The sequence below is a fragment of the Cavia porcellus genome, unplaced genomic scaffold (assembly GCF_034190915.1).
Source record: "Cavia porcellus strain 051 isolate PalLab524CR breed Dunkin Hartley unplaced genomic scaffold, mCavPor4.1 scaffold_29, whole genome shotgun sequence".
Lineage (NCBI taxonomy): Eukaryota > Metazoa > Chordata > Mammalia > Rodentia > Caviidae > Cavia > Cavia porcellus.
The window spans coordinates 22,636,411-22,659,720 of NW_026947512.1; the positions used below are offsets into that span (position 1 = coordinate 22,636,411).

At 47.5% G+C, this 23,310-nt stretch overlaps 1 protein-coding gene and 1 long non-coding RNA gene across 5 annotated transcripts in view; one reads left to right on the forward strand and one right to left on the reverse strand.

Annotated features, from left to right (window-relative positions):
- The window catches only part of LOC134473978 (uncharacterized), a 35,961-nt gene extending 27,161 nt beyond the window's left edge, over nt 1–8,800 (forward strand). The window contains exon 2 of the long non-coding RNA XR_010044496.1: nt 8,262–8,800. This is a non-coding gene — a long non-coding RNA (uncharacterized LOC134473978). The remainder of the gene's footprint in view (nt 1–8,261) is intronic.
- Nav1 (neuron navigator 1) overlaps nt 1–23,310 on the reverse strand; it is a 252,435-nt gene that overhangs the window by 183,433 nt on the left and 45,692 nt on the right. The gene's annotated exons all lie outside the window — the stretch shown is intronic.

Here is a 23,310-nt window from a genome sequence, read left to right on the forward strand (position 1 = left end):
GGTTAAGGGACTTGTTTATGATCACACAGCTACTAAATGGCAGAGCCAAGGTCAGGCCCTGATGGTCCAGCTCCATGGATGTCCTTGTAACTACTTGCCTGTGCTTGCTGCCCCACAGCCTGAGCCCAGGCCTCACTCCAGATTTCTTCCAGCACTCATCTTTTCAGTCTCCAGTCATCCTGATCCCAGGTTTCATCAGGATAGAGGCTACTGGCATAATGCTCTGCAAACCCCAGAGCCAAGAAGCATTTTGGGCTTATAAATGTTTTACTCTAGCTCAGAGGATGGTGAGAGTCTAAGTGCCAGTTTGCTCTGATATGCGGGATCAGGGGCGGGACGCGGGAGAGGAAGACAACCCCCTCCCGAGTTTTTTCTGGGCTCTTCACCAACCTCGCTGCCTTTGACGCGCATGCGCTCTCGGCAGTTGCTGGGTGGGCGGGGCCCAGGGGCGGCGCAGCAACCGTGGTGCTGATAGGACAGCTCCCCCTGCAGCGACCGTGCCATGCAGAGGCCGCGCCTGCGCTCTGGGAAAGCACAGAAAATACCCGTTCGGAAAGGCAACATTTTAACCATAGTGTTGAGAGGCTGGATATGTCATATTAAGAGAAGAGGAGGGGAGGTACGGTGAGAGGAGAGGGAGAAAATAAAAAGGAGGAGAAAAGTACTGGAATTATTCATGGGAAAGGGTTACAGCATTTCTGAACTCAAGCACCGAGGCACAGACCCTGAAGATACGGGTGGGGTGGTGGTCTAAAAACAGAAGTCTGAGCCTGGCGTGTGGTACACCTGTAATACAGTGTTATGGAAGACTGCGGCAAGAGGATCACAAATTTGAGGCCAGCCTGGGAAATTTACAGATATAGCAAGACCCGGCTTCAAAATAAAAAGTAAAAAATAAGGGGGTCAGGGGGTTTAGCTTAGCGGCACAAGCGCCTGCCTGGCAAGCGCGAGGTCATGTGTTTGATCCCTGGTTAAAAAAAAAAAAAAAAAAAAAAGGTAAAAAGAAGCCTGGAGGTATATAATTCAGTGCAAAGGCTCTGGGTGCAATCCTCAGTGCCCTTCCACCTAACAAAAACCTCAGGGGCTGAAGATGTAGCTTAGTAGCAGAACACTTGCCTAGTATGTGCTAAAGCCCTAGGTTAACATTGCAAAAAAAAGTACTCAAAAACCTCAGAGGTCTGTAGCCAGGGTCACACGCTACCTACTTGCTCCATCCTCACTTTGCCTTGCCCACCACCCACTCCAGTGCAAATCTGGGCACTGCTGTTTCCTGCCTGCCTTATTCGAACTCACCAGGTTGTCTCCTCTCTGCAAAATGAATACCACGACAAGACCTACCTTATTAGGGTTGTTACAAAGACCATGTGCGCTAGTGGAGGAAAATCTCAGACAATGCCTCACTCAGGAACACTGAACTCACTCTGGGTATTATTACACCATCTGCGTGGTATTTACTTTCCTTCTCTGTTCTACCCCAAATTTATCACTCTGTCAGCTAATCCAGTCCTCTTTAACCCAAATTTCTTTTTTTTTTTTTTTTTACTTAAGAGTGGGTAACCGGTTTATTAGGGATCAGGATGGAGTGGACAACAAGCTCAGTTTCCAAACTAGGTGCATTTAAACTGGTGGCTTAGCTTAGGAAGGGAGAGGAGAGTGCTGATGAAGAAGAGGCATTCTTGACCATAGGGAGACAGCTTAGGTATCAGTCAGGGACAGGGTGGTGGACACATGACTGGAGGGGTCCAGATGCCAAAGATAAAACTCCTGGACTGCATGGGAATTCTCACAAGCTTTCTCAATTCATGGGCCATGCACTGTCTCCTGCCCTTGAATCTTGATCAGTTCTTCCCACAAACCTTGGAGGTACGGTTGTGAGGATCCCGAAGGCTGATCCCCCACCACAGAGCATGTCTTTTGGTACCATAGCAAAGAGTGGCTTATGCTACTTTTCATCTGGACAAACACCACAGAGTAACAACTCACACACAGACCCACTCATACATGTGTGCACGTGCATACACACACACACACACACACACACAGCCATAAGACACACTCCCCTGGTCTGGGTATCTTGCCCAAAGTCACGCATTGAATCCTAATCTCCAGTGCAGTCATATTAAGAGGCGGGGCCTTTGGGGAGTGATTAGGTCATGAAGACTCTGCCCTCATCAATGGGATTAGTGGCTTTATGAAAAGAAGCTTAAGGGAGCCGGTTCAGCCCTTCTTCCGCCATGTGAGGACACGCAGAAGGCACCAGCTACAAGGAAATGGCTCTCACTCCAGAACTGCAGTTTATAAATCACCCCATCTGAATTGACTAAGACACATACTCTCACACACCCCTGTATCTGCAGACACACAGAGGTATGTGTGACACACACATCTGCACAGAGATACAGGTATGAACATCCATTATGCTCACAAATACACATATATGTCATATTATTGCTCATATACTTTTTTTTGGTGGTGGTACTGGGGATTGAACCCAGGGCCTTATACTTGGCTACATCCCAGCCCTTTTTCATTTTTCATTTTGGGGCAGGTCTTATTAATCCCTCATTTTCCCAGGCTAGGCTCAAACTTTGAATCCTCCTGCCTCAACCTCCCAGGATATTGGATTACAGACACAAGTCACTATTCCAAACAAACACACATACATCCACACACATCCCTTGAGCTTCAGTCCTTTTCTGCCTCATCTCTGATCCTTTGTTCTTCCCTTTTGAGCCCTTTCTGTTCAGCTCAGAGGTGAAGAAGCTCCTGTGCCTTTCCATTCTGTCCATCTCCAGCAGTGTGCCTTTACATCCTCCCTGGAGAAACCCAATGAGGACACACAACTTCCAGCTTATAAAGCTTCCAGCTTTTACAGCTCCTGCATGGCATCAGGAGTGCAGTCACATTGTGATGCAGCAGCAGAACCTCAGTGGCTCCTGATCCCTGCTCTGCCCTAATACTGCCTGGCTTCCCTTTCCTGGAAAACCACAGTGCTTCTCAGATTGGTGTCATGAGGAGGTCCTCAGGGCTAAGGAAAGGATTGCAATGTCATTCATCCTTTGCTTGTCCCTATCTGGCCTCTAGATTCTCCCAGGACAGTGATGAAGGGGGATCTATGAGTGGTTGGGAGGCCACAGCATAAGACTCTGAGCCCATCCCCCAGTCCGCATCATTGCAAGTGCCACTCAGCTGCCCAGTCCTTGGCAGAGGAGGGGATTTCCTCAGGCTGTGTTGAGGAGGGTGCACAGTGGTTGTCACTTCAGAGCAGGCCAAGCACTGGCAGAAGCAGAGGAGGCTGGGGTCGGCTGGCTAGGACTTGGCAAGGGAGTGTGGGGGCACTCAGTCCCCACAGCGCCCGCCTGGCTGGCTCCTGGCTCAGAATGAGGATTAGAATTGTTCACAGCGGTGGGACTCATCAGTCCCCTCCTCATCTCCATCCAGAGCCAGGGCTCTGCCAACACCCTCAGGAATTCTCTTGTCCTTAGGACTGTGCCATGGTTTTCTTTCTCATCAGACGGCAATGTGTTCCTACAGAGGAAAGATGGAGCCAGCTGAGGTGAAGCAGGACTGTTCTGCTTCCTGGCATTTAGAGAGAAGTGATCAGGCAAGAGCCCAGAGCCTGCCTTCCATGCCCATCCCAGGCAAGCCCTTTCCTGGAAGAGGCATGTGAACACTTAATACTCCGACTTGGTGTTCCCAGAGCAGCCCTGCCACCTGCTTCCCAGCAGGTCCCTGGCCCTGCGCTGTCCTGCCTACCCCCCGCCTGACAGAAGCAGAACATCCGGGGATCTCAAACGTGCACACAGGAGAGATGCTCGCTGCCTTCCTCCAACACCTCTCAGAATCTCTTATTTCATCTGCTAGAGCTGGAAGTTCTGGAACCAAATTCACTTCCCAGTTCTTCATTCTGAGGGCTTGTTTCTTATAGCCTCTGGCCTCAGAAAGAAAAGTAGATTTTAAATTTCAGGGAGGGCCCCCCAAACCTCCCAGCTGGAGACTCTTTGCTGTGTCAGCATATTAGCAGTTTTTGCTGATTTGATCCTGTCAAATGGTTCCACTCTCAGTATCCTTGGTTTCTTTTCAATTAGCGAAGAAAAATGATTTAGTGCTAATGAAAATCAATGGTTAAAACCGTCCCACAAATCACAGAGGGGCTGGAGGCCTGCGTTATAAATACCTCCCAGGAAGTTGAGCTGGCAAGGGAAGCATGAGCTGCCAGCACAGTTTCCTTCATCTCTCATTTCTCCCTGCTCCTCTGTTCCCGAACAAGCCTGCCATCCTCCTGCCTGCCACCCCAGCTCCAGGGTGCTCCCAGTAAGGGAGGTTAGACTTTATGGGGGTACAAATGCCTAGGGGGGGAGGTGGCCCACAGACAATCCATGCAGTCCCCTCTAACTCTCACCCCCCACCCCCTGCCAAGATACTAGAGGTCTTCCTCCTCTTCCTCCTCCTCTTCTCGTCCTCCTCCTTCCTCTTCCTCTTTGTGTTCCTCCTCCTCCTCCTTCTCCCCCAATTTAAAGCTTGCAGTGTTTCTCCATGAATAGCTTTTCCAGTCAGACAGATGAAAATGTATCACTCGAATCCCACATCCTTCCTGGCCCCAAAGGCCACAGCCACTGGGCTGAGGAAGGGAAGGGAGGTTCTTGCAGGAGGGTTTGGGAGGTTCTAGGTTCTTCTTGAAAGCCTCTTCTGGGGGTGGGCTGGTTCTCTTCCTGGAATGTCACATCCTGGAACTCAGAGAGGGCTAGACCTGCAGTGTGATTCCAAACCTGTCAGTGGAATTTGGATCAGGCTGCCTGCCAAGTTAGGTCAGCACCAGGCTGGTAGTACTAGCAATAAGCTCTACCTGTCCAGGTGGTGCCAAAGGGGCAAGCAATGAGCTAGGTAAGGGGCAGGAGCTGAAAGTTGGTGGTGGGTCCAGCAGTCAGCGATATTGGAATGAACTCCAGTGTCAATGTCTCCTGGCATCATTCATGTTCTGGGCCTCTGCCCTACCACTGACAAGTGAGGCCAGCAATTCCAGCATGAAAGAGAACCCTAGTCCTTTCGCCTCTTGTTCCCGAGGAGCAAAGGAACACCTGTTGCCTGTGTGACTGTGTGTCCTGTGTGCAGTCAAGTTCTGTATCCTGCTGGCCTCTCCAGCCTCCCTCCAAGACAAGCTAAAACCGTGCTTGGACCCCCATGCTGCCAAGCCAGGGGACTCCGGCTTTCAGCAGCAGACATTAGGTGGTGGTCAAGCATGGAGGACGTTCCTCCTCCCACCCTGGCCCTGACTGTCAGGGGGTAATTCCATGAGTGGTGAGGCTCCCTCAATATAGCTTCCTAAGGGCCAGTGTCCTGACAAACACCAGGAGGCTGACAGGTAGATTTATGGGACTCTCAGCATGAGCTGAAGCTGGCAACACAACCCCTCTCATTGCCATCCTGCCAGCCACACCCTAGATACAACCACCTTCCTCTGGTGACATTATGCTCAGGGCCTCACTATCCTGGAAGTGCAGGCACAGGTCTCTGAACAGCGTTCCCTTCCCCTGGAATGACTGATCAGCAGGTCTGACTAGAGCTACCAATAAGCAAAGCTGAGACGCATTAGCACCTGCACACTTAGACCAGAAACGCATTAGGCTGTGCAGATCAGCACCCCTTCCCGGCCCACACTGCCATGATGAATGACAGTATTAACCTCTCATAGCTTCTGGGAGGCATTGTTGGTTATTTATCTATAAGCTGTGCAGCTTTGAGAAAGTCACTTAACTTATCTAAGCTTTAGTTTCCTCATCTGACAAACAAGGATACTAACATCATTGAGAAACTATGAAGATGAAATAGCATTATTAAAAATGTTTATCAGGAACACATGGGAAATAGTAACAGTGTTTTCTTAGCTGCATGTGGTGACTCACACCTATAATCCCCACACTCTGGGAGGCTGAGGCAAGAGGATGACAAATTTGAGCTCAGTCTGGCAATTTAGTGTGGCCCAGTCTCAAAATAAATTTTTAAAGGGCTGGGGATGTAGCCCCTAGGTTCAGTCCCCAGTACTATTTTTCAAAAAGGCAGAACTCACTACTCATGAAAATAACAACATTCACCTTAGAAGAAAACAACATCTTGAAAAATCTAAATAAGAAAATATGTACTCCTTACTATCCTATCACTGTACTAAGATGATGATTAACATTATTTAAAGTGTTTTGATTTTTCTAGGCTTTTTACTATACATGCATAATAGAAATGTGACTATAGGGCCAGGAATTTAGCTCAGTGACACAAATGCTTGCCTGGCAAGTGCAAGGTCATGAATTCAATTCCCAGTATCAAAAAAGAAAAAAGAAATGTGACTATACTATATCCACCTTTTATATCTTTTCATTATGCACTAAACATTTTTGGGGGGGCAGTACTGGGGCTTGAACTCAGGGTTTTCGACCTGCTAGGCAAGTGTTCTACTACTGAGCATCTCCAGCCCTTTTGCTTGTTTGTTTGTTTTTGAGACAGTGTTTCACTATGTAGTCCAGGCTGGCCTTGAATTTGCTTATGTAACTCAGGCTACCCTCAAACTCACAGCAATTCTCTTGCCTCAGCCTTCTAAATGTTGAGATTGTAGGTGTGTGACACCATGCCCAGCCCTCAGCCCTTTTTTTATTTTATTATTTTTTTTCTCAGCCCTTTCTTAAACTTTATTTTGAGACAGACCTCTTTAAATTGCCCAGACTCCACAAGAACTTCCTGCCTCAGCATCCTGAATAGCTGGGTTACAGGTATGTGACACTGTGCCTGGAAAACTCTTTTACCTTTTAAAGTCTTTCAAATTTATTCAAAAGCATACTTACCAGATAATAAACTATTACGTGAATATAGTCTATAAAAATAACCCCACCATCACTAGCTATGCAGCTTGTTTCCAGTTTCCACTGTAATGCACAGCAGGATGATAAACATCCAAACAAGTTTTTCTTGAACCCCAGGCTACATTCTTAGAAGAAATATCAGTACTCCAAAGGTCCTAGAGAGACTCCTGGTTACTAATCGCAGAGTGCCATTCAGCAAGATGAGCCAGCTCCTCCTTCCTGCAGTGGAGTCTGCAGTGTATGAGTCATGGCAGCCTTCTGAGCAGCAAGTCTCTAGTATCTAAACTGCTTTGCTCAGCAGTACGACCGAGCCTGCTGGGGGCCTGGACCTCCCTTGGGCTACACATACCAAGAGCATGAAGAACACTGTGCATGTGCTCAGGAGCATCAGGCCAAGCAGGGAGCAGAGCCGGAGGAGTAGACACACAAGGCAGCCTGGCAGCCAGGAGATCCCGTTCTGTTCTCCCTCCCCACTGAACACAGACAAAAACACAATAGAGATTTAAGTGGACACTTAGGAAGAACTTTTTGTCCGTGAGGAGCACTAAGTACTAGCACTGGGTCTTTCTTGTCCTTCTGTTGGAGTTGGGAAGGGCAGAGCTGCTCCTCTGGCTGGAATGCTCAGGGTCAAGTGTAGGAACAGGACAATGGGATGGCCCTTGGCCCTTGGAAAGGCTTGGCCTGCGCCTGGAGCACCACCGAGGAAAATGGGTTATTTCTGGGTTTACAGAGTTCCTATGAGTGCAGGTACTGACAGCGGCAGGGATAGGGGTTGGAGTGCATCCCGTGTATGATCTGCACTGAACAATAAAGACAGCTCAAGCGACTGCTACTTTGTTCTGGGAGAGGAGAAGTACAGTATGAAGGGCCTTGCCTGCCTGAGGGCTCTGGCTGGTCTCAGCCACACGTCCTGCGAGGTAGTGTCTAGGTGCCCTGACCAACCCAGGCCTTCTTCGACTCCCTCCTCAGGTCTTCCCTTTCCTCCCTTCCTCTCTTGCTACACCCCCCCCCCTCTACTTTTCTTTCCCCTTTTCCTCGCTCTTTTTTCCCTCTCTCTCTTTTTCCTTCTTTTTTCACCTTTTTTTTTTTTTTTTTTTTTTTTTTTTTCAGTACTGGGAGTCAAATCCAGGGAACACTGAACTGTATCTCCAGCCCTTCATATTGTTGGAGGAGTTTCACTAAGTTGTCCAGGCTGTCCTCAAAATTGTGACTCTCCTGCCTCAACCTCCTAAATAACTGGGATTACAAACATATGCCTCTAAAACATCCCTTAACTTCGTCTTCCTAGTCCCACAGATTCTTGGTGAATATCTGTCAAATCCTCAAGTCTGTAGCTAGAGTAGCCAGGCTCTCCTCTTTGGAAATGCAATGTTGTTCTCACTTCCTTTCCCTCCTTCCCTCTCTCTGCAGGCTTCCTCCAGGCCCTTGCAGCTGGAAGGCAAAGTGGAAGGGAAGCAGACGTTGCTGAGACCATCCACTGCATGAAGCAGGACTACAGGAGCCACTCAGGGCTTATATGCACCCCTAAGTGTTTGGGCAGGAGCTTGTGTGGCCCACAATCAGTTTGTGACATACCTCATCCTCTGTCTCCTACCATTCCCTAATGCTGCTGGTTGGCCTGGCCTTATTCTGTTACACCCCTCTCCACGTCTTATGGAAATGTCCTCCTCTCCAGTACCTTTTGTGCAGCTACTGAAAAGTCTTCCCTCAATGGGCTGCTTCCTGAATTGGCTCACCTGCTTGAACAACCAGTGCCCATAGTTCTAATCCTTGCCTCTCACATGAATGTCCTTAAGCTAGAGACCACAATCCTCTTAGTCCCATGGCTTGCTGTCTCAGGGGGTTTGGGTTCAGGCAATGTGTGATATCCTCTGGGAACCCCGAGAGTGAGCAAGTTATTGTTGGCAAAAGTATTTTAATGTCCTGAAATAAAGCACTTCCTCCTGCCATGATCTAACCCTCCTCTCTCTCTCTCTCTCTCTCTCTCTCTCTCTCTCTCTCTCTCTCTCTTTTGGCAACACTTGTTGTCATGGAGATTCTAACACAATGGGGCAGGTAGGAAGTCTGTTGCTTGGCAACAGGATGCTAGAGTTACAAGATTGGCTGCCAAGGTCTAAAGGAGCAGGAAAGATGGAATAGGAAGGTGGGAAAGTAGAGAAACACCCTGGGGGTGACACAAAGGCATAGGAGAGAAGCAGGAGACAGGACTAGAATGAAGAGAAGTGGGGAAGAAATGGGAAGCAAAAAGAGAAAACGTAACCTCCCTGGGGCTGAGTCAGCATTTGTATATTTGCTTAGATGCCCTCGGTAGAAACAACAAAGCATAACAAACATGCATTAATATATTTTTTATAGCTGTGTTTACATGGTAGCAGGGTGAATGGAGACACACACACACACACAAAAAAAAAACCAAGTTCCTAAAATATCAGAGCAGGAAAATTCTGCAAGACACCATGATACTGTGGAAACAGCATGGGCTTCAGTGTCAAAAACTTGAGTTTGAATCTCTGCCCCTTCCTTAATGTGTGACCTGATCAAGTGGCCTGACTTCTTTGAGCTTCAGTTTTCTCATCTGTTCCATGGGAATAGCACCCACGTATCTCACAGGGTTGTTGCAAGAATAAATGAGAGCAAGTGAGGGGTGCTGGCACAGAGTGGGTGCTCAGGAAGTGGCCAGTTACATGGTTATTTTTGGCCTGCAACCAATACATTATCTCAATCACCACAGACTGGTGGAGTGGAAAGAGTCCTTCCCCTTATACTGAAGGGCTTGGCTTCCATCCAGACTGATGCCCCTACTGCCTATGAAACTGGGGAAATCTACTAATCTGAGTCTGAGCAATGCATCTGTAAAATGGGTATAATGATCTTTCCCTCACAGTGACTTGGAGCAGGTTGATAAAGAAACTATTCCAATGCTGAGCACCAAAATTCTGACTCCTTGCCTGCCTGCTTGCCAGCTCTTTGAAACAGAGTCCTATAGTTCTGAGATGGGGCTGGTTTCAATCTTCCTTCAAAAAAGGGAAGGAGTTCGGTGATACCTGGGTACCCAAATTTTGGGTAACTATGGAGAAGAGAATTCAGGCACATGAACGATAAAGCAATGGCAGATCCTGTGTCACCCGAAGTAAAGGCCGCAGGGGTGACTGGGGAGGAGACAAGGGAAGGCACATATGTTTCCTAAGAAGGCAGCAATGCCACATTGGGACTATACGATGTCCATTCACAAAGAGAGTCGTCAAGTCACAGGAGAAGAGATGGCTGAGACAGAGGGCTGAGCGGCAACCTCGGGCAAGTGGAATCAGGCAAAAGACTGGATGCCTCCCCGGAGACACATCTTTTGGCGACCACAAAGTTCGGAGTATCATTTTGGACATCTAGCCTAAACCTTAACTGCTACAATCATCAGCTCAGCCCTTTAGCTTCTGTCTGAGAGAGCAAATTAACAGGCTGAGGAGGTAACCGTCTCCCCAGCTTCCAGGTTCACACCAGGACTGGGGCGGCAGGCAGGAGAGCAGTGAGTCACTGCTGTTTAGAGCAGCTGTCTCGCTGTCTACACTGCTCCTCCAGCTCTCACCCCCAGTACACTAAACCCCTCAGTGGTTTCAGAGCCGACTTTTCCACTAATGCCAACAGGCATCAGAGGGATGCTGTCACCATGTCTGCTAAGCCTGAGCCCAGCGCGCCAGAGCGGAGGAGGCTGCAATTGAGAACTGGTGGGGCTGAGGAAGCCATGGGATGTGAGCCTCAGTTGGAGCTACTGGTTTTTAGCTCTGCCTGACTGGGGCAACCCCCAGCTCTCTGCACGTTCAAGAAGCTTTGCCCTGTAGCAGAGAGAGAGAGAGACAGAGAGAGAGAGAGAGAGACAGAGAGAGAGAGAGAGAGACAGAGAGAGAGAGAGACAGAGAGAGAGAGAGAGAGAGACAGAGAGAGAGAGAGAGAGAGAGAGAGAGACAGAGACAGAGAGACAGAGACAGAGAGAGACAGAGAGACAGAGACAGAGAGAGACAGACAGGGAGACACACAGAGAAGCAAAGGACCTGATTGAAGCTTAGATAATTTAGAGAAAGATCTGATTCCAGTTTTAAAAACACCGACTACTCTAGACTCAATGCAATTCTTTTTCTCCCGCCCCAGGAGGAAACATAAAGTGCCTACAATTGCAGGAGCAAGAGATGTAGGGATGACTGTATGGGGAGGCTTGACCACGAGTGGGTGGAAAGCGCAGGTCCCAGTGCTCCTGGCCTGTGTTGACTGTTTGACTCGGGTATATTTTCCTCATGAACGCTTAGGACTTTTGCATACTTGTTCCCTCTGGTGGGTAAGGGACACAAATCTGAGAAGCCCATCGTGAAGAGCTCCAGGGATGGGACGGCTGACAACCTGAGCTGGGTAGGGCTTGGGGGTTTCCCAAAAGCTCCTGGACCTGCTCTGTAGCTGCCACGAGGAAGGACAAAGTGGTGGCGGGGAGATTCCCCTACTTTAGCCAGCTTCAGTATTTTAAATATTGGTTCTCTCTTAGTCCTTTTTGGCTGGTATAAAAAAAAACTCGGTAGATTGTGTGGTTTATAAACAACAAATAAGTATTTCTGACAGTTCCGCGCTGGAAGCCCAAGATCTGGCCCAAGAACTGGCAGGTTCAGGGTTTACTGCGAATCCTTTATGGCTCACAGAAGACAATTTCTTGCCTTGCTCTCACATGCTGCAAGGTAAAAGGTCTCTCCTGGACAAGGGCACTAATCCTAGTTCCCAAGGCTTCACTCTCAGGACCCAGTCACTCCCCAAAGGTCCTGCTTCCTCACAACATTATGTTCGGTGTTATGATCTCAACACGAGTGGGAGGGGAGACCCTCAGACCACTGTGGGTCTCCATGTTAGATTTTATTTTAAGAATGTGTTTCTCAGCTAAGCCAGGCATGTTGGCCCACACTTGTAAATCACAGAATTCTGTGAGGCTGAGGCGGAGGGGTTGAAAGTTTAAGTCATGCCTGAGCAACCCAGTGATTTAGCACTGTAGACTCAGTCTAAAGGGAAAAAAATTTTTTTTAAGGCTGGGGATGTACCATGAAGGAGAAAGAAAGTCTCTTCCAATAGGATTATTCCCTGGAGCTAGTCACTGTGGAATGAAGTGGGCACCCACTGTGGGGTTGTGAGCATTTAGAAAGAGGGAAGGAAAAGCAGGTCACTGCCTGGCCATCAGAGACGCCCAGCCAGCTCCCAAGAGCCAGACCTCAGACAGGGAATCCGCCAAGGGCCAGGGTGGTCGTCTTGGGATAAATTTGACCCTAAATGCTTTTGGCACAAGAGAGCCTTTTGCTTTCCTCCTAGGATTGGAGACCAGACACCTAAGCAGTGTAAGCCGCACTACACTTGAATTTTTGATTGTCTTTGTCCATTTTTGATCCCCACTCTGCCTTGTAAAATTCTTATCTTGAAGTAATTTTATATTTACAGAAAAATTACAAAGATTATAGAGTTCCTATCTACTTTTCACTCAGTCTCCCCTAAGGCTAATTTTATATAACCATGGTACATTTGTCAAAACTAAGAAATTAATATTGTTGGGAGGCTGAGGCAGGTGGATTACAAATTCGAGACCATTCTAGGCAATATAAAAAAAACCAGCTGGGGAAACTAGTTATTCACACACAGAAGACTGGATCTAGACTTAGAACTCTCATAATGCACTAAAATGAAATCAAAATGGATCAAAGACCAAATATTAAAACAGAAACACTCAATCTGCTGGATGATAAAATAAGCAAACCTCTTGTAGACTTTATGAGTGGAGGACTTTCTGAACAGAGACTCATTTGCACAAGAAATAACAGACTCAACAAATGGGATTACCTCCAATTAAAAATTGTCTGCACAGCAAAGGAAACAACCAGCATAGTGAAGAGAAACTTACAGAATGAAAGAAAAATTGCCAACTATTCCTCAGACAGAGGACTACTACCTACAATATACAAAGAACTCAAAAAAATTAGATTCTCTAAAAAGAAGACACAATCAGAAAATGTGTAACTGAAATGAATAGATATTTCCCTGAAGAAGAAATATAAATGGCCAATTAGTATATGAAAAGTGTTCAACCTGTTGGGCCATCAGAGAAATGCAAATTAAAACAACACTGAGATTTCAGCTTACTCCCAAAAGAAAAGCTACCATCAAGAACTCAAAAAAGGAACCATTCTACAGTGTTGATGGGAATGTAAACTAGTAAAATCATTATGGACAGTCCTCAAAAAACTGAAATTATAAATTCTATTTGACCCAGTTAATCTCCTTCAAGATATCTTCATGAAAGAGTTTAAAAAATGTCACATTTCAGCGATCCATGCATACTCATGTTTACAGCAGCACAAGTCAGAATAGCTAAACACTGAAGTGGCTTATGTGTACATCAGCAAATGAACAGATAAAGAAAAGGTGGCATACAAACACAATGGAGTACTACTCTGCCATAAAAAAGAATAAATCTGAGTCATTTGTAGGAAAATGGATGCATTTTGAGACCATAATGCTTAGGAAATAAACACAACAGTTAAATATCATATGGTTTCTTGTATATGAGAAACCCAAAGCATAAATAAAGAGCAAAATAAAAGATACAGAAAAGGAAACAAGAGAGAAAAAGCATTTTGAAAATAAGAAAGGGATCTAGAGATGGGGGAGAGAATAAAAAGGATTAAGATGTGAAATGTGTATGTATCAACTCCCCAAGACGAAAGTAACTTCCCTTCCCTTCCCTTCCCTTCTTCCTTTCTTTCTTTCTCTCTTTCTTTTGTACCAGGGATCAAACTCATGACCTCACGCTTCCCAGGCAGGTGCTTATGCCACTGAGCTAAATCCCTAGCCTCTTCTTCTGCCTTTTGAAATTGAAATTTCCTTTGGAAAGCTCCAGCCTGACTCTACCATGCTTCAACGGAAAAGGAAGAGGCATTGGGGTTATCTTCCACCCTTGGTTTGGAACAGGAAAGCTCTGGGGAGGAACAGGGACAGGAGAAAGTCACAGAGAAGGGGAGCTGAGGGAGGGCTAATTCAGTGCTACTCTCCACCTGGAAACCGGCTTTCTTCGGGAGCTTTCTGTGCCCCAACGATGGGGATCCCTCAGAGATGCTGTGGTCACTGTCCCCAGAGCTGTAAGGATGGGCTGAACAAGGTCAGAGAAGAATTGCTCTACCTAGGACCCTTTTCCTAGGGCAGACCCCGCAGGCCAGAATTTGGCCCATGACTTTATAATCCAGCCCTATTTCAGATCACAAGACACTTCACATCAAACAACAGGGAAAGAGAAGCTGAGACAAGACTGTATCTCCGCAGAATTGTTTCCAAATAAAGTGTGTCTTTCCCCACTCAACCTCCCTGGAAATGCCTACCATGCTTAAAAACCACTAAATATCTTTTCTTGTTTATGACACAGACACACACACACCACTCCTCCCTCTTAGCCTGGCATCTCTTATACCAATGAGCGCGGCACTGAATAAGACTCAAGGGAGCCCCTCCCAGTAAGAGGGGTGCATGACAATGACTTTGGTTTCCTGTAGACAAAAGATGCATGAGAGAAGCTGTGGCACGAGAGCATCAGAGTGGACTCGGGGTCCTGGATTTGGCTAGCTTTTTTCCACGGTCACAAGAGCAGTCAGAGAATCCATTGTCCTGTACTAACCTTGGGTCAGGACTCCACGAAACTCTCAACAAATTTATTTTATGCTCTATATTTATGAGAGGCACAAGGAGCTGGAATTAGATCCAGAGCAGAGAGTGGAAGAAGGAGAGTGAGCGGCCAGGGAAAGGTTAATGGATGAGGGTGGTGTCCCAGAGTGGAGGTCAAGGGGAGTCCGGTTAATGGACTTCACAGATATAAAGCCTTTGTTCTCTCTTCCCACTAAAAACAAGGCCTTGGAAAAGGAAGTCCCCTTCCAATCGTAAAGATTGCAGTTAGATACAAGAAAAGGACAAGGGGAGAAGCTGGGAAGCCCCAAATCATGTGATCAAGGAGTATGTGACCTCATCTTCCCAGAGAGCCTTCCCATGTAAGATTCTGCATCTTGAGGCTCCCACCTTGGGCAGCTGAGCCCAGGTAGGGAGGATGGCAGGGCAGGTGATTATTAATGGTCAGAGATGTGGCCTCCCTCATCTCAAATTAACAGTGTCAACAGAAGCCCTGGACCATGAATGCCTCCAGAAATAGTTTCTGAAAGAAGGGCAGAACCTCTTGAGTCTACCACCTCCCCAGTGATGGCCATCTGTCCAAGGCAAGGGAAGGGACATGATGACTTTCATAGGACTCAGCCAGCTCCCACAAAAGATCAGTCTTTTCTCTCACCTCCCTTGTGCCTCAATGGAAGGATCTTACTCCTTGTGGCTGGAATCCTACCAAGCTACAGTTACACAGCCTTTACCAATCACTATACAGTACCCTAGCGTCTGCCCTCACTTGCTGCTTTTGCTTCCATGATCTCAACTCTTTCCAAGAGGTGGGGAAGATGTCTGACAGACAATGAACTTGAGGGTCAGGGAGTGTAAGAGTCCAAGGTCACAGAGCTGCCCGGAACCTTTGCTTTTGGTCTCACTGGCCTAACTCAGGCCCTCCTTATTTCTCACAAGGATCTTTCTCTGTCCACCCAATGCTGGCCAGTCCACTCACTTAACTTCTGCATCGAGGCTGGAAAGGCCTGGTCAAATGTGGTTTTGATCATGGCCCTCCTATGGAATACAATAAATTTCCTTGGGAGCCTCTAAGACCTCTAACAGTGGAGTGCCCCTATCTCCTGGCCTCCTTTCCCAGGGAACCAGATGTCATACTTGATGTTCAACTCTTACTGAACAGATTATCACTTATCCAAATACTTAGAGGGTTAAGGCCTGTTTTTAGGTATTAGATTCCTCTATGACAATGACCCCTCCAGGAAGGGTCCAGGAGGAGTGGAATGGCAACAGGTTCCCACAACACTGGCTTCTCACTCTTGAGCTACTGTCCAAAGTTTTTTTTTTTTTTTTTTTTAAGAACACTTAGCTTTGGACACCTGGCACCTGGCACCATGCCTGGCACAGAATACACAGTGAATACATGTTGGAGGCATAGGACAAATTCTTGTCACCTCAGTGCCTGCAGTAGGACGCACTTCCTTTCTCCCTTGCCCAACAGGTGGAGCCAGCTCCCCCTGGCTCTGCTTTCTGGAGGCCGCGGAATGGAGTCAGGCAGGAGCCAGCACAGATCGAAGGGAAAGTGCTGGCCTCACCTAATCTCACTGAGCCTGCAGAGCATTACGAGTCCAGGAGGAGGACACCAGGCAGGCCTGGCAAGGAAACAGACCAGGAAATCTTTCCTGCTAAATAGGAAGCGGGGTGGGGTACAGGGGCAGAGCTTCCTGAGGAGTGGGAAGGAGGAAATCTAGCCCCACGTGCTGGATGTGCCGCCAGGGTAGCCCAGCTTGGAGCTCAGCCCAGTGAAGCAGGGCTTCCCAGCTTGCCGGAAGGTGCCTGCAGATGCTGTCTCCCTAGGCATCAACCATAGGGCCCCAGGGGCATGTTAGGAGGTTATGCGATAGTCTGTGGTTTGCACAGTGAACCCTGGTCAGGAAGCCCCAACTCAAAACAGCCCAGAGCCTCAGAAAGATAGCTGACTCACCTTCCCAGTGGGAGGTAAAGAGTGAGAAGATACTCAACCACAGCAGACACATGTGAGTCCCAAGAAATGCAGGGGTCCTTGGAGAAGGTGAAGGTTTGCTAGCCAGGTGGTGCTGCAGAAAATCCAGAAGACTCCCTCATTCTTCAAGGATCCCCTTCCTGGTCTTTAGCTGCTTCTTACAAAATCACTTCCTCAATGACCATTTCCCTAAGTCCTTAGGCTACATCAATGTCCCCATTGTGTCCCCTTTTTAAATAAAGCCCATTCCACTTGCTCTTTATCTTCACACTGGGCTTGAAGCTGCACAGGAGCAGAGACCGTACTCTGGTCACCATTATATGCCAGCCCATACCCCACAGTCCTGCATACACAGCTGATATTCGATAAACATGGTTGAGTAGCTGACCACATGTAGTAAGTAACTTGACAATGATGGAAAAGGGAATCTCACAGCAGGGAGTTAAATCTGGGTCAAGGACAGGACAAAGAATGAAAGGGCCAGCCCTTTCTTGCTCCATTAAAAAAAAAAAAAAAAAAAAAACTAAAGGATTATCTGAAAGTCTAGCTCATGACCTGCTTTAGTTTGTTCCATGTGAGCCCAGCCAAGTAACAGGAGTGGCTCAATCATGCCATATCTTCTGTGTCCAAAGCTCTTGACTAATTTGAGCATCAGGGAGAGGTGACCTTCAAGGGGAGAAGACAGTCTCTATCATCAGGAAGTTCATGGGCTGATGGAAGTCACCTGAAGGCGCTCTTGAAAATTTACCAGCCTGGGGCTGGGGATTTAGCTCATTGTCATAAGCGTCTGCCTTGCAAGAGTGTGGTCGTGAGTTCAATCCCTGGTACCAACAAAAAAAAAAAAAAAAAAAAAAAAAGAAAAAGAAAATTCCCCAGCCTGCTGGGAGAAATGGAGACTGCAATCGCAACACAAGCTCAAGAGAGGTGTAATAACCAGAGCTAACATTTCAGGAACATTCATCATGTGCCTAGTGTTGCTCCAGCATTTCGCATGTACCAGCTCATTTCTTTTTCATAAAACTCCACGAGGTAGAGAGCATTGCTGTTCTTGTTTTACAGGCAACAACACTGAGCGAGAGTGAAGCTAAGGTGGTTGCCTTAATTACATTGCTAAGAAGTGGGGTAACTAATATTGGTGGCCACAGAATCAGTGTTTCTAACACCACCCACTGCATCTCTGGTACAGCAATGCACATAACAGGCAAGGAGACCATTGCAAAAAGGATTAATTGCAGTGAGTTCATCAGTCTTCTAGACGGGGGGAGTGCTTGGCTTAGGAAGGACCCAGTGCAGGAGCAGAGGACATTCTGGATGGGGGACACATACAAGCAATGACCAAGTCAACAGAAGAAATGCTGCTTTCCACCTAGCCAAAAAGCACTGGGGTGGGAATTCTTCCTCTTGCCCTTGGCTGGAAGATAAGGCCATGTTGAAAGACAGTCTTTAATCTGAACCTAGCCCCCAACCCAACCCAACTCAATGTAGTCTCACTGTGACAGTGTGAGCAGCTGCTCCAATCTGTCCCTTCCCAGTCTCCAACCTGGGAAGCAGCTTAATCAAAAGCCTGGTACAGTCTGGAGAGGAGAGACCTGCTGAGTGAAGATGACCCTCTAGCACTTGCTGGGAGGGGTGGTGGTTCAAGGAAGTACTTGAAAAAAGGGGGCAACTGAGTCAAAGAATGAGCAGAGATTGGGATTGTAGTTATTGAGAAAAGTTCAACTAAATAGAAGGAATTCATTGGAGGATGAGAGGCAAAGCAATGTTTGATTCTAAGCCTGAGTTCAGGCAAGGTGCCTTGTGTGATTTTTCTATGTCTCTATGCCTAGCACAGCAGCAGGGCCCACAGACAAAACTGAGCAAGCTCTGCAGCAGATGCAGACACACAGCTGGCTCTGGGGTTGCTTGAGTTATCATTCCTGGGAATCCGGGGACTCCCTAACGGGGAGACAGGCAATTTTGGAGGTGTGGTTGGACATATGAGTCCTCAGATTGGTGCGTCCACCATCATTGGTGGGTGTAATGATCTGTTCAGCAGTTGGCCATGCAGTTAGCACTAGAGGCCCGAGAAGTACTCAATGTCCACAGCTATTTCCCCTGGGCCTCCTTCAGGCCAGTTCCCTTCTCATTTCAGCAGGTTCTCGTGCTGGACAGATCCCAGATCCCAGTTCCAAGGGGAAAGCCTGCATTGCCTTCTCTTTGGGGTGCTCTGCCCAGGCAAGGTGAGCTGAAGAAAATGCCAGCTCTCCTCCCTACTGACCCCCCTTCCCCTCCCTTTCCTCACTCCCCACGTGTCATAGGGAGGATTCCCCTTTAAGCCTTGCTTGTCTCCTGGCCTGCCTTTTCTCTTCTATGTAGAGTAACCCACCAAGGCCAGTACTGTAAAGATCCCCCAGTGGACTCTGCCAACAGTCTGGACTCTGGCTCTGCCTCTGGTTACTGGTCCTGGGATTCTCAAAATTAGACTCAATGTCAACCTTTCTATAAACTGCTCCTGATGCTCTCTTCTTGTAGCCTCCTGACAACCCCACACAGCTTAAGGTTTTGCACAAGCTTTTCATTATAGCAGCCATCTCCTTCCCTCTTTTTCCTGGGTCATCCTGAAAGTTCTAAGCCTGTCTTGGCCAGGAGGCTTTGAAGTGAACAGGGGTGGAGGTGGGGGTGGGGAATGAACCCTGGCCTGCACCCCTATAGGACGGAGCTAGGCACTTTCTGCACCCAGAACATCCTTGTGAGCTACAGATGGGGCTGGCAAGCTCCACTTCCAGTCCCCAGGCAGCCTCCTGTGCTCTCAGCTGTTGGCAGGTGCTGCTCTCAGGCAGGCTCAGTACACTGGGCTCTTCTCACCTGAACTGATGATGGTCCCATATTCTGACCCCCAGGGCCTGAAGAGTCTTTAACATCTGCTCTTAATTCACCACCATCCTGCTGAGCTTCCTGTGGCCCTAGGCCCACCCACTCTCCGGTGCAGCTGCAGCTGGAGCAGAGGAAAGAGCGACAGGCACAGTCTACGAATTTGGAAGTGGCTCAGAACTGGGGAGGGGTACACTAGACACATTGGGGATCCTCAGTCTGTTGGAAGCTCAGAATCAGACTATGTACTTAAACACATGCCTTCCTCCCATGGTATCAGTAGAGATGCTGGCAAAGAAACACAAATGACCGCAAATATGGTGCAGGGCCATGAGACAGAAGCTAGAGAACTGCTGAGAAAAGGAGAAATCAAAAGAGACTGGGCCAACAGAGCAAGGCCACTGACATTTGGATAAACTCTGTTCTGGATTTGGTTCGACAATCCTCTGACTCATCTGTGTCTAGCCACTGCCTTGGGGCCTGACTAATTGGTGGAAAGTTAAATAGAGCCAAAAAAAGAGGGGTAGATATCACAGAGCCCAGGTCCCCAGGGCTGAGAGGGACAGATGTCTTAATTTATTGGCCCATACTAGTCGCTCCCAGGGGAGAGGAAGCTGTCTCTGGCCTGGAGTGGACTGAGGCCTGAGAACTGTGGTGGACACCCCCATGACTGACAGGTTTGTGGGGCTGATGGACAAATGGGACCTGCAGCTGGAGTTAGATTGGAGGCTGAAAAAGGATCTATCACCTAAAACCCCATAAAGCCAGAGACAGGGAACTGTTACTAAATCTCTGTCTCCCTATCCTAACTTGTGGGGTGTAGTCTCTACTCTGCCCCAGATATAAACATTCTCACCTTCCAGACAGACAACACTCCTCAGGGGCTGGGGCCATGAAGCCAGGGCTTGGGGATTGATGAGTCCCTGGCAGGCCTAATGATGTCCAAGGATCCTAGTAACCAAGAAGAGCAGATGAGATATAACTGGGAGGGGATGCAGCCACAAACTGAGTAATACACTTGTGGAAGAGATAGGAGAGGGCCACCAACCACATCCTGATCATCCCTGACTCACCCCTGGTGTGACAGGCAGAGTCTGAGCTGGGGTGGGGGGTAGCAGGAAGAAGCAAGTGGGGAGGGGAGGCCAGAAGGAGATGGGCCCAAGGTGGGACGGGGCTGAGCTGTGGGGCTCCTACCAGAGAGCCTGCTTAGCAGGCTCCAGAGCTGCAGAGATTTGCATATATCTGCATACATTCGCATACATTTTTTGTCCCAATGCCAACTGAGTTCCCTACACCCTCTCTATGCCAGTCTCACCCAGCCCCTGCAACAGCTGGCTGGGAACCCTCAGGCCACTCATTGCAACAGAGGCCTGAAGTAGGGAGTGTGTGCAAACACCCTTCCTCTCCTTGCCTCTGGACAGAGGCCTTCTGAGCACTCAGCTCTTTATCCTCCTTATTAGACCCACACATGGCTCCAGGATAGCAGTAACAACTACTCTGCACCTCTGCCTGTCTTCCCCAGATGACCCCGTTATGCATTAAAGGAAGTCAGTGTAAGGCAGAAGAGTGAAGCCTTGGAGTTCTCTGAACCCAACACTCTCATCTTGCAGAAGAAAAGACAGGCTCATTCACTCATGCAGCCCATCAGTAATGCCAGCTTGGTGATGGTGCCATTCACAGGGCCAGGAATTCACCAGGGAAGAAAACAACCCCCAAACTGCATTCCCACAGACAGATTTCAGTTAGTGGGAAGGGAGATGACTTGACAGTGCTAAGGATGCATGGAAAATAGGACCAGAAGAGGGTAGATGGAGTGGCAGTGGGATGACATCGGGAGGAGGGTCTCTCCACAATCACTGGTGAGCTGAACGTAGAATCAGAGGCACTGCCGTACACGCTACCTCATCCTGCCCTGCTGCTCCTTCCCCTTTGCTCTCTTGCAAATGTGCAGGTGGAAGGCTTTACTGGCTCAGCTAAGGGTGAGGTGGTCCTGCTGGCTGTGACCAGAAGCTCTCACCTAACTCACCCAACTCAGTGCTTCTTGAGCGGGACGTGGGCGCTACACTTCATGCAGTTATTAATACTGGTGTCAGAAAAAGCAAGGTTGTGCCAGGACCAGGAAGTGTGGGACTGGCTGGAAGTTTCTGGAGAGATGAAAATGTTCTAAATCATGATTGGGGTGGTAGTTAAACAATGATACATTTGTCAAAAACTCGCTGAATTTCATTATGGCTCAATAAAGCTGCCAAAGAGGGAAAAGAAGCCAGGCAGCACTGCTTTGCTGGGACATGTTAGAGGAGCCTGGAGAGGTGCTGCGGAGCCCTGGGAAGGGTGTAGTCTGGGTCACCGGGACCTGGAGGCATTTCCTGTCCCAGCCTTCGCCTCACCTCCTCCAACCTCACTTTGGGGATCTGTGGAAGGGATAGAATAGTGACTTTGAGTGTGGCGGGGTGTGAGGAGCAGGATACACAACCTGCGTTGGGGGACCATTCCGTAGTGTGTGCTCAGATAATAATGATGAACATTTTATCCATCCCTAGGCAGACATTTTAAATACTTTGCACATATTAACTTTTTAAACATCAGTCTACATAGCATTAATGTTTTTTTGTCTTTTTCTTTTTTATCGGTACCGGGGATCGAACTCACGACCACACACTTGCAAGGCAGGCACTTATGCCGCTGAGCTAAATCCTCAGCCCCAATATAGTATTAATATTACTGTCTTCATTTTATAGATGACAAAACTGAGGCACAGACATCAATTCTTTGTAAAATGGAAAAATGTAAAATGAAAAAATTTCAATATTTCTTTCTTTCTTTTTTTTTGAGACAGTCTCACTATGTAGTGCAAGCTCGTCTTGAACTCATGTAGCACATGCTGGCCCTGAACTCAGAGAGATCCTCCTGCCTCAGCTTCCCAAGTGCTGGGATTATAGATGTGCATCACCATACTTGGCCTTTTTTTCTTTTTCTTTTTTTTTTTTTCCAGTGGTACCGGGGATTGAATTCATGACCTCATACTTGTCAGGCAAATGCTTACACCATTGAGCTAAATTCCTAGCCCCCCACACTTGGCCATTTTTAACTTTACTTTGACTAGATGTTAACAATGGGTCCTGTTGTCTAAAAAGATCTATATTCTTATGTAGTTAAAGAAATACTGAGTTTGAGCAGGATTCTTTTTAAAAAATTTAGATAAATTTGTATATAATAAAATTGATTATTTTAAAGCATATACAATTTATTGTTGTTAGTGTACTTGCAAAGTTGTGCAATCATCACTACTGTGTAATTCCAAACTATCCTCACTATCTTCCAGTTGTCTTAGTTACTTTTCTTTCATTGCTGAGCCAAAACACCCAACGCTCAAAGTCAAGGAAGAAAAGGTTTGTTTAGCTCACAGTTTGTGGAGGTTTCAGTTCATAATCAGCTAGCTCCAAGACAGGGTCGCCTGGCTCAGGAGCAACACATCAAGGCAGCATAAGATAGCAAAAGCAACAAGACCAAAAACTGGGGGAACAGCAAGTCTCTTTTCCTCCCTTTTATTGTAAGCAGCCTACCAGCCTCCACCCCAGGCAGTGTAGCACTCACACCACCTGGGTGGGTGCCCTCCTCTTATACAGGCTCAGGATGTTTACAAAATGAGGACCCTGGCTCCCTGCTGTGCTTCTTAAACTAAACTTCTCAAGTTGACACAATGTATCAACCATATCACCAATATCAGTCATATCCTTTTTGTCCTGCCTCTATACCACAGTGGATTTATTCATTAAACTATTTGTGCTGTTTCTGTTATGAAAGTTGCTGCTATGAGCATGTGTGTACAACTTTTTGTATGGTCCTAAGTCTTCAATCTTCTTGGGTAAATACCTAAAAGAGGAATTGTTGCATCAAAAAAGTGCCAAACTGTTTTCCAAAGCTACCTTACCATTTTACATTCCCATA